Raw genomic sequence first — 15022 nt, 5'->3', positions numbered from 1 at the left:
AACATCTTTTCTTCTGATAGAACTTTTATGTTCACTGATTCTTTGTTTCAATTGACGTGAAGTTTTTCCCACATAGCCCAAACCACAAGGACACCGAATCAGATAAACAACGTGTGTAGACGTACAAGTGATAACAGAATGAATACCATATTTCTTACCAGTTCTAGGATGACAAAAGAATGAGGTTTTTGTTGTATTGTTACACTGCGCACAATTACCACAGCGATAATTTCCATTTTGTAATGGACTAAATAATTTCTGAGAGGACCTAGCAATACCACTTTGAAAACGAGCGTGTACTACATGATCTTTCAGATTTTTTGCTCGTTTAAATACAATCAATGGAGGGTGTCGGAAAATTGTACTCAGTTCGGGATCAGAGGATAATAAATACCAATATTTTTTAAAAATGGAACGTATCAAGAATGACTTCGAAGAATAGGTCGTAATAAAAGTAAAGGAATGCTTTTTCACTTTTCTTGACCTCTTTTTTAATAAATCAGAACGAGTCTTTTGAAAAGTAGTACTGAATGCTTCGTCAATCCATTCAGAAGGATACCCTCTATCTAAAAATTTCTTTTTCATAATTTCCGATTTTTCAATAAAATCTGTATCTGAATGGCAAATTCTCCTCAATCTAAAAAACTGACTCATGATTCCATTTTATTATATATATATATTTTATTATGTGATGTGGTGTTAATGATTATTTAATCACTGATCTTGATTGGATATTGATGATTCTTTGTGATTCATGAAGTTATAAATACAATGGAGTTTGAATACAATGTTTATGCCTGATGAAGATCTTACGATCGAAACGTTGCTAATAAAGTGTCTTTCTTATTGTTTTGCAAGTTGATAGTGTGCGGGATTCATTTTTTTGTTTTTTCATATTATGACTTTATTAGTCTTCTTTCCTACGCACCTATCTATCACCTACAGGTGTGCGACGCTAATCATTCATATTTGATATTTTGAAATCATTAAAATATCATGTATATATTGTAAGTTACAACATTATTTGTTTTTATCATGACATGAATTAATGTCATTCCAAACCTGTTAAGACTTTCGTTCATCTTCAAAACACAAACAAAGATAATTTAATAAAATCTGAGAGCTTTCTGTCCCTCCATTGACATTCTACACAACTGCCACTTTGATGTTTAAAACAAACGTTCATACAGACCGTAAATCTAATCTAATGAATATTGAGGGGTTTAGTCCAAATTTTCTGAATAAACTTGATCACTTTATATAATGAACAAATTTAATACACAAGTGCATATACAAACAAGTACAGTTGATCTTCCATTTATGTTCGCTAATTAATGTTTATATGTGAATAAAAGTCTAAACTCATACTGTATATTGCATTAAGCGAACGAGTCTCTTTGAAGTTCAAGTTTGGATTAAACTGCTCCATTCATATGGATCACTTTTACAATGTCTTTATGAACTTTTTGAAGTGTCAAAGTGTTAGTTGCATGGTCAGTAAATTGAGGGAGATAACTCTCAGATTTCATAAAAAAATATCTTCACTTATTTTTCGAAGATGAACAACACATTCTTGCATGTTCGGAATGACATAAGGGCGAGTCTTTTTTTTTTTTTTTTCATTTTTGTGTGAACTAACCTTTTAGGCAGGCGTACACTTTGTAAGTTCGAACACTCAGTCGTTTGTGAGCCTTTGCATACAAGTTAGTTAACCCGATAATCATGTCAAAGCAGTTGGTACATTGCACGACTGCACTACACAGCTTTTCTTTGTTTTAAAAACAGACTTAACATTTATCTATTATGGGTCCTAATTAGGAGACGATGAGCACATTAAGCTTTGTGCCATGCGGTTTATATTTATCAAGCAGTAAAAATGCTCCTTTCAACGCCCAAAACAAGAAGCTTGTGGATGAGATGATGAGAGGAAGAAGATTTTGGATTGTATATGGTAGTTGAATTGATTCGAACAGTTTTAATCGAACAGATTTTAAAAAAACTTTAATCATGCCCTTTGAATCCGAATGAAATGCCAATCGGCCAATTCATTTCAACTAATGTGGTTACATGTGACTTTTTATTCCATCTGTGCTACTAGTCTGATTAAAGTCTGATTATTAGAGCCCATGTAAACACAGCTAATGTTGCTGCTATAGCTTCAGATTTAAAAAAGTTATAGGGTTGCCAAGCAGCCTATGTGATGTGATTGTGTATCATTTGGGACTAGGGATGCTCATTTCGGTTAAATTTCTCGACCGACAACCGACGCTCGTTATCCGATTATTAACCGTTAATTGATAAGATTATAATATTGTATAGCCTATATGATGATAATATGACATATATATGACATTAAATAAAAAATACAATTGACGAGTGTCTGTGTCTTCCACGGGTTTATTTTAACATGCAAACAGCAGCATAGAACAGATAAACAACAGAACCTGGATTCACATTATCAAATTGTCACGCACCTGCAGCGTTTCTGACAACAGAAAAAAATAATTTAAATAAAAGGCATAAAATAAATAGGCCTACACTAAATATTTTTCACTTAAATGTTTAACAAATTATGAAAACAAAAACAAAAAAACACGGTGAATCCATTGAAGCTTTGAACAACCGGTATTTTAGACTTTTCCGTCAAATAAAAACAGCAGGCATACCTCAAGGATTGTTATTGTTATGACCACAGACGGTGCACGTGTGCACACCGAACGCGTCTTTCCGCGCTCATGGGCAAAGGAATTTCTTTGAAAGGCTCGCGCACGAGACTGAGCGGAATGCGGGAAATGAAGTATACCATCCATGGCCCTAAATTGTAATGGACTGGAGCTCACGGTTCACATCGTGAGAAATGGGAACGCAGGGGCACCGCGATGCGACCGCAAAAGGCACTTTCACTTTCGTAATCAAAGTGCATGCCACTGATAAGCTTTGTAAATGCAGTATTACAGTAGCTATACACATACCAATTATACGCGCAGGTCTCCTCGTGCGTCCTCCCCACTGTGTCGCCGGTCGAGGCAATAATTTTCGTTTCGCTTTTAGATATCTCTTTTATAGATGCCATCAATGCATTTAACTTTCTAGATGTAATTACCGAACTCAAAACAGTCCATAAACTACAAATCCTCACGAAAACTTCAGTCAAGCCAGCTCGCGCGTCAATCTGAGAGATCAGCTTCTTACCTTAAAGTGTCAAATTTCTCGGTTTCTGAATGGACGGTTTTGCTTGATTGACAAACGCTAACGTTCGGCCACGATTTATATACCATCAGCCTGTCCTAAAACGTTAGCACGCTGTGATCGATTGCTTGGAGATCGCGTGTTTCTCTGTTCGAGAGCGCGCATTTCCTCTTCTTCACATCTGCGACAAAAAAGTTGATTATTTATGAACGAAAGCTCACAGAAACGTGAAAATGGTCTCATTTGAAAGAAAATATCCTAAGCTAAAAGATGATATATTGTGACTGATTGAAGCAGCCCTTATCAAAAGTGCGGGGGTCGAATTCTGTCTTTTCAAAACTGCGGGGGTCCCCCCTGTCCCCCGTGCCAACGGCGCGCCTGACTCTTTCTATCGAAATGGTCAGTACTTCTTTTTGCTCGCTTCTTTTTGCTTGTTGCTTAGGGAAAATGTCTGGCACGTGTGAAACGCCCCGCGAGTTAACAAATAAGCATATATGTATATATAGCATATTTTTCTTTAACCATGCAGCAAACAGCAAAAAAAAAAAAAAAAAAAAAAAAAATTTAACTGATAGTATTAATCGGTTAAAAATTCTTACTTTCGGTTAACGGTTAAACGGTCAATGTGAGCATCCCTATTTGGGACTATACAATAGCTGCATTTACATGGACCCTAATAATTAATTTGTAATCGGACTAGTTGCACAGTCGAATTAAAGGGATAGTTCACCAAAAAAATGAAAATTCTATCATCATTTACTCAACCTCAGCTTGTTCCAAAGCTATATAAAATATTTTAAAGAAAGTTTGTTACCAGGCTGCTTTGGGCCAACATTGACTTCCATAGTAGAAAAAAAAAAAAAAAAAACTATGGAAGTCAATGGTGGTTTTTAACAGAAGAAATGTATACAGCTTTGGAACAAGCTGGAAAGTCTGTAATTCTGGACAGACAGTGCATTTTAAAATATCAAATCCGATTTCTAAATAAATGTACACATCAACTATATTCAGATTCATCAATCACAATGATTTCATTCTGAATTAAATGAAAAGTGTAAATGTATCAAGTAGTAAAATTGCTGACCCCTCAAATTCAGAATTATTAACATCTCCTTGTCTCTGTGAGTAATTGAATTGTGAAATTCAACCCTGTGAATTACCTGTTTGTCCTCCTGAGCCTTTTAACGAGAAGGCTGCTTTTATGGCTGGATGCTGATTGACACACCTTTTGACCATGTTCTCACATACAGGACAACAAAATGATCAAGCAGACCTGAAACAAATGACCCATGATTGAAATCACTTTAAATCCATTTAGACTTACCTAAGTGATATTGGAAAAATGAGGCATAGTTGTTACCCAGTATACGCTGCTTCTCCTGGAACATGGTCTGCATGATGAATGATCTCTTGATCTTGGATCCATGCAGTCCACCTGGAGATTATCTGAATATGTGGTTGTATATAAAGGGTAATTAATGAGTGAACGTTACATACATACCGATAGCAGCAATATTAGTCCAGGACCTTATATCTATTGGTACTGAATAAGTCAGAAATTAATTTAATACCAAGCATGTTCATTGTTGTCTTGTTGTTGCTGCACAGGCTGTCTCTCCTCCAGCTGCTGAAAATAAAAAGTATGTTAGATTTATTAGAATGAATAGACCCACACATAACGTTATCGTTAAACCAGTAAGTGGCGACAAACGAGAATATTTTGTTATAAACAACTCTAAATCATTGATTTGTCTGGTTCATTGTCATTACTAAGAATTTAAGTGAACAAATCGTGAAGTAATTAACCGTGTCTGATTAATCGTTTTATACAGATTTTATTGGATTTTCAATATGGTTCATATGAGCTTCAGGGAGGCCAGGCAGGGTCTAAAATTAACAAACACTCTACTACAGTTGCCGTTTAACGAATATAAGTGATTACTCTGCCGTTTATAGCATTAAACAGTGAACTTTACACTTAAAATAACTAAAAATATATATATATAAAACTGCGTCTCAGATTTTAACGTTACCTCAGACCGCCTCACGGGGACAGCGCTCGTGCGCACATTAACCAAACGTAATTTATTTATGAAATACATTTAGAAAACCAAAAACACTGCACTAACATTACTCATCACAAGTGATATTTAGTGTCACATGGGCAAAAACGATGAATAAAAGTACATTTGTAGGGCTTACCTTTTACTCCGTGTCCGTCTGCTGGAAGTCGACCGTTACAAAAGTCCGTTTGACTTGCTCGTTTAAAATTTCGAATTTGTCTCGCGCGTGCCCCATCCAATAAATCTCCTACATTCACAAACACACCGTATAATATAAACATGTCCATAACTTGTGGCGCTCTAACGGTTACACAGAACGGCATGCATCTTGCGGAAGAACATTGTAGCCGGAGCTACTTCTCTGTTTATGTCGATGACGAGTCACGCAGGTATTTGTGCTACTCCGCAGCGGTTCATACCAGACTGGTCTAAAATAGTCCGAATATAAACACTATCTAGGTGTACCATATGATTCAGGGTCCAACAAAAACACGGTTTAGAAAATGTATTCATGTTGTACATTCCCATTGTATAACTTTTGTAAATTTTGAACACAAAAAGTTACATATCTGGAAAGTTATCAGGAGACCAATGGACCACGTCGCTACAACGTTCTCCGTGGGATTAACCAGCGACGTCTTTTGAGAACGTGCCCGCGACGTTTCTGGAACGTTAGCCAAGATTCTTAAAAAAAAAAAAAAAAAAAGGAACTTTACCACGACGTCCTCAAAACGTTGTCATTCAGTAAACCTCTTGTTCACAAACATATGAATAATCACAATTTATTAAGTAAAATGTTAGGTAGTTTTGCTGGCAAATATTTTATGAATATGTATAGGTACATCTTAAATATAAAGAAAACTATGTCGATTCATTTAAAAAGCTTGAATCAATTAAATTTACTCATAATATCCAAATGCCATATTAACAAACATAATGTTGGCTTAATGCAATATCTGGAAAGTTATCAGGAGACCTATGGACCACGTCGCTACAACGTTCTCCGTGGTATTAACCAGCGACGTCTTTAGAGGACGTGCCCGCGACGTTTCTGGAACGTTAGCCAAGATTCTAAAAAATGGAACATTACCACGACGTCCTCACAACGTCATAAAGTAATGTCACGCTGACCAAATGACGACTAACTGACGACGTCGTCACAACGTACTGTGTTTGCTGGGAAGAGATTCGAAGTTGAAAAACTTGAAATTTCTTTGAGTTGACATCGCGCAGAGGACGGAACAACACCTTGCCGGAGCCGTAACGAGCCGCACACGCATGCAGTGTAAACAAGGCTTCAACGAGGCTTAACTTGAGCAACAGCGCGAAGCCGCGAACTCGTTCTGAATATTTTAAAGGCGTAACAGCTGATGAAAAAGCAGAGACGATTGTAGATGAAAATGAAGAGAGATTTTATATTAGTTTTTATTTTATACAAAACATTTTCGTCTCGTCTTTTTTCGTCAACAATAATGCATGTTAATTTAGTCTAGTCAGCGTTTTTGGACAGTGGTGCAGTCATCGTCTCGTCTTAGTCATGAAAAAAAAGGTCGTTGACGAACATATTTCGTCTCGTCTCGTCTGACGAAATTAACACTAGTACATTGTTGGACTGGACGTTTACCATGTGACATTTTATTTATGTATTCCTTCTGTGTTATGATGTTTTACAATTTTACACATTTATTCAGTAAATCAAAACAACGTCTCCGGTGTCAAGACTGTTTATTGAGTGGATGTGTTTAGCTTGCTGGGTGCTAAGCCACAGACACAGCCATTAATGTCTAAACCATTGGCCACAAAAGTGAGTACACCCCAAAGTGAAAATATCCAAATTGGACCCAAAGTGTCAATATGTTAGAGAACTTGCGTTCCTCCACCTTCCTTTTGAGGATGCCCCACACATGAGTTTAGGTCTGGAGACATGCTTGGCCAGTCCATTACCTTTACCCTCAGCTTCTTTAGCAAGGCAGTCTTGGAGGTGCGTTTGGGGTCGTTATCATGTTGGAATACTGCCCTGCGGCCCAGTCTCCGGGATCATGCTCTGCTGATTCATGGTTCCCTCAATGAACTGTAGCTCCCCAGTGCCGGTGTCGTGCCGAAAACTGATCGTCTGCCGAAAACTGACTGCCGTCCGCGGGAGCGCGCACAGCATGTTTAAAGGGTATCGCCCCTGTTTCTACACGTCTACAGCTGCTTTTATCATGATCAAACGGCCATAACCTGCAAATGCATATAACTCTGTGTCCGTGGTAATATGTCCGTGCTAATAGCAAAGAAACTTTTCCTGTAACGCATAATCAAAATTATTCATTAATTTGCCGTACTGCTTAATCGCGATTACGTTTATTTAGTTTTGATTAAGTTGCTCGAGCATGATTTTTACGTGATTAACAGAAAGCCTATTTACTTGCTTTGTGCCAAACAATCCAGTCCTGTTTACGAGGTGAAATACCTTTAAATGGTAAATAAAATCCATAAAATGCAGATTTACACTTGCCGAAAAGTGAAGAGTGAACTGTTCTTTCTGCCTCAAAATGACTTGATTTCATTCATGGCTGTTATATTTGACAGATTATAGCTCATTCAGTTCTTTTTATGTGTTGAAATACCTTTAAATGGTCAATACAACCCATAAAATCAAGTTTTACACTTGTCGAAAAGTGATTACAGCCTCTATTTATTGAGTGAACTGTTCTTTCTGCCTCAAAATGTTTTGATTTCATTCATGGCTGTTATATTTAACAGATTATAGCTCATTCAGTCCTTTTTACCTGTTAAAATACCTTTAAATGATCAATAAAACCCATAAATTGCAGTTGCCAAAAAGTGATTACAGCCTCTATTTATTGATTGAACTGTTCTTTCTGCCTCAAAATGTCTTGATTTCATTCATGGCTGTTATATTTGACAGATTATAGCTCATTCAGTCCTTTTTATGTGTTGAAATACCTTTTAAATGGTCAATACAACCCATAAAATCAAGTTTTACACTTGCAGAAAAGTGATTACAGCCTTTATTTATTGAGTGAACTGTTCTTTCTGCCTCAAAATGACTTGACTTTATTAATGGCTGTTATATTTGACAGATTATATCTTATTCAATCCTTTTTATGTGTTATAATACCTTTAAATAGTAAATAAAACCCATAAATTGCAGTTGCCGAAAAGTGATTACAGCCTCTATTTATTGAGTGAACTGTTCTTTCTGCCTCAAAATGACTTGATTTCCTTCGTGGCTGTTATATTTGACAGATTATATCTTATTCAATCCTTTTTATGTGTTATAATACCTTTAACCTCTTCCACTCTGAGGCATTTTTTAGATTTCCGCCTGAATTTGACATACCAAAGTTTAAATGTTCACCCTTCACACATACAGTGAGAGAAATGTAAAATATTGGTGTCATTGTAAAGAAAACCCCTCAAAATAACAAAATCAGACTGTAATACTTCAGAAATTACATTGTATGCATTTAAAATACTGTAATAAGCACTTAAAAAATAGGCGATTTTTGGTTTTTTTGTTTAAAATCCTATTTTTTAAAATCTGTAAATCAGGTTCTGTTTGCTCTAGGGACCTGCTGATTGTTTTGTTTGATTCCACTAGGTGACAGCTTGTACTAGAAAAAAATATTTTGAATCTATCATCTTCTAAACAGAAGTTATTGAAATGTAACTGAAGGGAGGCAAAATGATATTTTAGCGTATGCAAGTGTTCTTTGGATTGTCCTTTGCAAAAACAGGTTTTTCAGACTGCATTACCCCAAAAATCCTATTTTTATTATATGGTATAGCACTTTATTTTATTATTTATTGATTTTCTTCATTTTCATCTTTGTCTCTGAGATGCAAAACAAGTACTATGCTAAAAAGCATAAAAGAATGAGATTTTGTTTAGCGTTTTACACTTTTTTTCTCCTTTCAGGTGACACAAGACAGTATAACATATAAAATAAAATGTATGTGGTCTTTAACAATGTAAAACATGATCTACATCCTCCACATTTTTATCATTCTGTGCATCACTATAATATTTTGTCCCTTGTGTTGAGAGCATCACCTTCCTCTGGCCTGTCTTGAAGATGTGAAGCTGAGGACCATCCCTGCCGGTGGTCCAGGATCTCATGCAGCATCTGAAACAAAAAATAAAAGTTGTTAGTTAGTTGTTTACAATATAATAATATGCATTTTACGATTTCAAAATGTATATTTACTCAAATGACGATTTTATTTAAGTCTGCATACCTGTATACTAATATGTATGAGTATGCATACTTATACGCAGTTTCGTCAAATGTTTTGTCAAATGTAACGGTTTATTGGCTTAGTTGCTGTGCTTTCCCATTTCAAAATAATAATTTTATCATTAAATAAGCATTAGCATTGTAAATGCAGGAATATATGAGCTTACCAGTCAAGCGCAGGGTCCTCTCGTCTCCCTCGAGAAAAGCGAGCTGTCATTTTCGCCGAATCATAACACGGCGTCACTGGTCAATGCCTCATCACGTTCAAGTACTTCAAAAACGTTTCTATCGGTGCCATTGGTGCTTTTCCCTCTCCATATGCCATTTTAGAAGTCAAAACAATACACAAACTATGAAAACACATGCAAATCTTCCATCAAACAGCTCCTCTCATCACTCGCGAAGCGATCTCACGCCCACCACGTGAAACTGAAGCGTGTGTGTGTGTAAAGCTGCTGTGTGATCCCGCCTGTCTGCCTCAATGATTTGTTGAATATCTCGCCATCTGATTGGACTAGAAGCTTGATTGACATGTCCCTGGACAAATAGGATCCTCAGCTTTATACACGTGCCTGATATGTATATAATCGTCATCACTGAAGGAAGCCAGACCGTTTGGATGATGGTGTGAAGATCGCGTGTTTCTTCATTCGTCTCCATTTTGTGTTTCGGACAACCGCGACATAACAGTGGATTATTTACCAATATAAGCTCACAGAAATGTGAAAGTAGGCTCATTTGAAAGAAAACTTCATAAGGTAAAAGATGATATAGAGTTTGTGGCTGATTTTATCTTAGAGAAGCATTGAAAGGGGTAGAAATGTGACGTTTGTGTTTGTTTTTTCCACATTTATCAAATTTATTGCGCGATTCTTTTGAAGATCGTTCAAATGATGTTGTGAAAACAATAAAATAAACTATATAGCCGAATTCCTGAGAATGAGAGCTTTCTTCTGATATATGACATGTCTGTTTTATGAAATATGCGAAAAATTCATATTCATATTTATATTTCCTCATCGTAGTCAAGGGGAGGGGCGTTTTTGGCATGATTGTATATTTAAGCTTTATCTTACTAATTTGTGTAACATAAACACAGAAGTCATTATATTCTTTGTAAAGATTAGATTCTAAGTTTTCAAATGGTACCATATATGGGTTGGTAGTATCTGCAGAAATCTTAAAACAAAATAAGTGAAAATATTATGACGTCGTTTCGGCCCGCCCACGGGCCGGCAGAGTGGAAGAGGTTGGCCAATAAAACCCATAAATTGCAGTTGCCGAAAAGTGATTACAGCCTTTATTTATTGAGTGAACTGTTCTTTCTGCCTCAAAATGACTTGATTTCATTCATGGCTGTTATATTTGACAGATTATAGCTCATTCAGTTCTTTTTACCTGTTGAACACCATACAGACTTTATCAAAGAATTTGCTGATTTTCTATCGGAGTTAGTACTAGCTGCAGATAAAGTCCTTGTTGTTGGTGATTTTAATATCCATGTAGATAATAAAAAAGACTCATTGGGATTGGCATTTACAGGCATTCTAAACTCTATTGTTGTTAGACAACACGTGTCAGGACCCACTCATTGTCGTAATCATACTTTAGATCTAATATTGTCACATGGAATCGATATTGATGCTTTTGAAATTCTGCAGCAGAGTGACGACATCTCAGATCATTATCTAGTCTTGTGTATACTACATTTAGTCAAAGCGGCTAAGCTGCCTCCCTGCCATAAATATGGTAGAACCATCACTTCTACCACTAAAGATCGCTTTATAAATAACCTTCCTGATCAGTTTCATCGCCTTAGCATACCAGACAGCTTAGAAGACCTCGATGTTGCAACAGAAATTATTGCCTCTGTCTTTTCCAGCACATTAGATTCAGTCGCTCCTTTGCGTTTAAAAAAGATTAAGGAAATTAATCCAACACCATGGTACAGTGAGCACACTCAGGCCCCAAAAATAGCAGACAGATAAATGGAGCGCAGCTGGAAGTAAACAAAACTAGAAGTATTTCGCATTTCGTGGTGAGAGAGAATGATACGTACAGAAAGGCCTTAAATACTGCTAGATCTGTCTATTTTTCAAAACATTTAGAAGAAAATAAGCACAACCCGGTATTTATTTGATACAGTGGCTAAATTAACAAGAAATAAAGCTTCAACTTCTGATGTTTCCAAAGAGAACAGCAGTAATGACTTTATGAACTTCTTTACTTGCAAGATTGATAATATTAGAGAGAAAATTATAACCATGTAACCATCTACTACAGTATTGTGTCAGACATTGCATTGTAGTGTCCCTAAAGAAAAATTCAATTCATTTACTGCTTTAGGAGAGGAAGAATTGTTTAAACTTGTTAAATCATCAAAATCAACCACATGTATGTTTGACCCTATACCAACTAAGCTATTGAAAGATATGCTTCCAGAGGTCATAGATCCTCTTCTTAATATCGTTAATTCATCTTTTTCACTAGGATACGTACCAAAAATTTTTAAGCTTGATCCTAGAGAATTAGTCAATTACAGGCCGATCTTGAATCTTCCTTTTTTGTCAAAAATACTAGAAAAGGCAGTTTCATCACAACTATGTTCCTTTTTAGAAAGAAATGGTATCTGTGAGGATTTCCAGTCAGGATTTAGACTGTACCATAGTACTGAGACTGCTCTCATTAGAGTTACTAATGATTTGCTCTTATCATCAGATCGTGGTTGTATCTCTCTATTAGTGTTACTGGATCTTAGTGCTGCATTTGACACTATCGATCACAATATTCTTTTAAATAGACTCGAAAATTATGTTGGCATTAGTGGAATTGCATTGGCATGGTTCAAATCATACTTATCTGACCGTTATCAGTTTGTAGTAGTAAATGATGAGATGTCATATCAATCACAAGTTAAATATGGAGTACCGCAAGGCTCAGTACTAGGACCGTTGCTTTTCACTCTGTACATGCTACCCTTGGGAGATAACATTAGGAAGCATGGTGTTAGTTTTCACTGTTACGCTTGATGATACTCAGCTCTATATTTCTTCGCACCCTGACAAAACTTACCAATTCACAAAATTAAAGGAATGTATAGCTGATATAAAAAACTGGGTGACCAGTAATTTCCTACTACTAAATTCAGAAAAAACAGTGATTCTAATTTTTGGACCAAAAACCTCTTCATGTAATAACCTAGAATACTGTCTAACACTTGATGGCTGCTCTAAGTCTTCGTCGTCAGCTAGGAACCTAGGTATGCTTTTTGATACCAATCTTTAATTTGAAGGCCATGTTTAACATCTGTAAAACCGCATTCTTCCATCTTAAAAATATATCTAAACTACGACATATGCTCTCAATGAAAAATGCAGAAAAGTTAGTTCATGCGTTCATGACCTCAAGGTTAGATTACTGTAACGCTCTACTGGGTGGTTGTTCTGCTCGCCTGATAAACTACAGCTCGTACAAAATGCAGCAGCTAGAGTTCTTACTAGAACTAGGAAGTACGACCATATTAGCCCAGTTCTGTCATCACTGCATTGGCTTCCTGTTAAACATCGTATAGATTTTAAAACCTTGATAATTACTTACAAAGCACTAAATGGTTTAGCTCCCCAGTACCTAAGCGAGCTCTTAATGCATTATAGTTCTTCACGTTTATTGCGATCTCAGAATTCAGGCCAGCTGATAATACCTAGAATATCAAAATCAACTGCAGGCGGTAGATCCATCTCCTATTTGGCACCTAAATTCTGGAACAATCTTCCTAGCATTGTTCGGGATGCAGACACACTCTGTCAGTTTAAATCTAGACTAAAAACACATCTCTTTAACCTGGCATACACATAAACCATTATAAATGTATATTTTATATAAGCTTTATATTTAGCTCATTCAGTCCTTTTTACGTGTTGAAATACCTTTACATTACAAATAAAACCCATAAATTGCAGTTTTACAGTTGCCAAAAAGTGATTACAGCCTCTACTTATGGACTGAACTGTTCTTTTTGCCTGAAAAAATGATTACTTCTACCCAGTAAAAAGAACTGAATGAGCTATAATCTGTCAAATATTACAGCCATGAATGAAATCAAGTCATTTTGAGGCAGAAAGAACAGTTTACTCAAAAAATATAAAGGCTGTAATCACTTTTCGGCAAGTGTAAAACTTGATTTTATGGGTTGTATTGACCATTTAAAGGTATTTCAACAGGTAAAAAGGACTGAATGAGCTATAATCTGTCAAATATAACAGCCATGAATGAAATCAAGTCATTTTGAGGCAGAAAGAACAGTTCACTCAATAAATAGAGGCTGTAATCACTTTTCGGCAACTACAATTTATGGGTTTTATTTACCATTTAAAGGCATTACAACACATAAAAAGGACTTAATGAGCTATAATCTGTCAAATATAACAGCCATGAATGAATTCAAGTCATTTTGAGGCAGAAAGAACAGTTCACTCAATAAATAGAGGCTGTAATCACTTTTCGGCAAGTGTAAAACTTCATTTTATGGGTTGTATTGTCCATTTAAAGGTATTACAACACATAAAAAGGACTGAATGAGCTATGGTCTGTCAAATATAACAGCCATGAATGAAATCAAGTCATTTTGAGGCAGAAAGAACAGTTCACTCAATAAATAGAGGCTGTAATCACTTTTCGGCAACTACAATTTATGGGTTTTATTTACCATTTAAAGGTATTACAACACATAAAAAGGACTTAATGAGCTATAATCTGTCAAATATAACAGCCATGAATGAATTCAAGTCATTTTGAGGCAGAAAGAACAGTTCACTCAATAAATAGAGGCTGTAATCACTTTTCGGCAAGTGTAAAACTTCATTTTATGGGTTGTATTGTCCATTTAAAGGTATTTCAACACATAAAAAGGACTGAATGAGCTATAATCTGTCAAATATAACAGCCATGAATGAAATCAAGTCATTTTGAGGCAGAAAGAACAGTTCGCTCAATAAACAGAGGCTATAATCACTTTTCGGCAAGTGCAATTTATGGGTTTTATTGGCCATTTAAAGGTATTATAACACATAAAAAGGATTGAATAAGATATAATCTGTCAAATATAACAGCCACGAAGGAAATCAAGTCATTTTGAGGCAGAAAGAACAGTTCACTCAATAAATAAAGGCTGTAATCACTTTTCGGCAACTGCAATTTATGGGTTTTATTTACCATTTAAGAGGCATTTCAACAGGTAAAAAAGAACTGAATGAGCTATAATCTGTCAAATATAACAGCCATGAATGAAATCAAGTCATTTTGAGGCAGAAAGAACAGTTCACTCAATAAATAGAGACTGTAATCTCATTTTGGCAACTGCAATTTATGGGTTTCATTGATAATTTAAAGGTATTTTAACAGGTAAAAAGGACTGAATGAGCTATAATCTGTTAAATATAACAGCCATGAATGAAATCAAGACATTTTGAGGCAGAAAGAACAGTTCACTCAATAAATAAAGGCTGTAATCACTTTTCGGCAACT

The 15022-nt window shown here is 35.8% G+C and overlaps 1 long non-coding RNA gene across 1 annotated transcript in view; it reads left to right on the top strand.

Annotated features, from left to right (window-relative positions):
* LOC137010615 (uncharacterized) overlaps positions 1-15022 on the top strand; it is a 32442-nt gene that overhangs the window by 8488 nt on the left and 8932 nt on the right. The gene's annotated exons all lie outside the window — the stretch shown is intronic.

The sequence above is a fragment of the Chanodichthys erythropterus genome, chromosome 21, assembly GCF_024489055.1.
Source record: "Chanodichthys erythropterus isolate Z2021 chromosome 21, ASM2448905v1, whole genome shotgun sequence".
Lineage (NCBI taxonomy): Eukaryota > Metazoa > Chordata > Actinopteri > Cypriniformes > Xenocyprididae > Chanodichthys > Chanodichthys erythropterus.
Note: the sequence above shows the minus strand (reverse complement) of the source record. Positions and strands in the feature narration are given on the sequence as shown.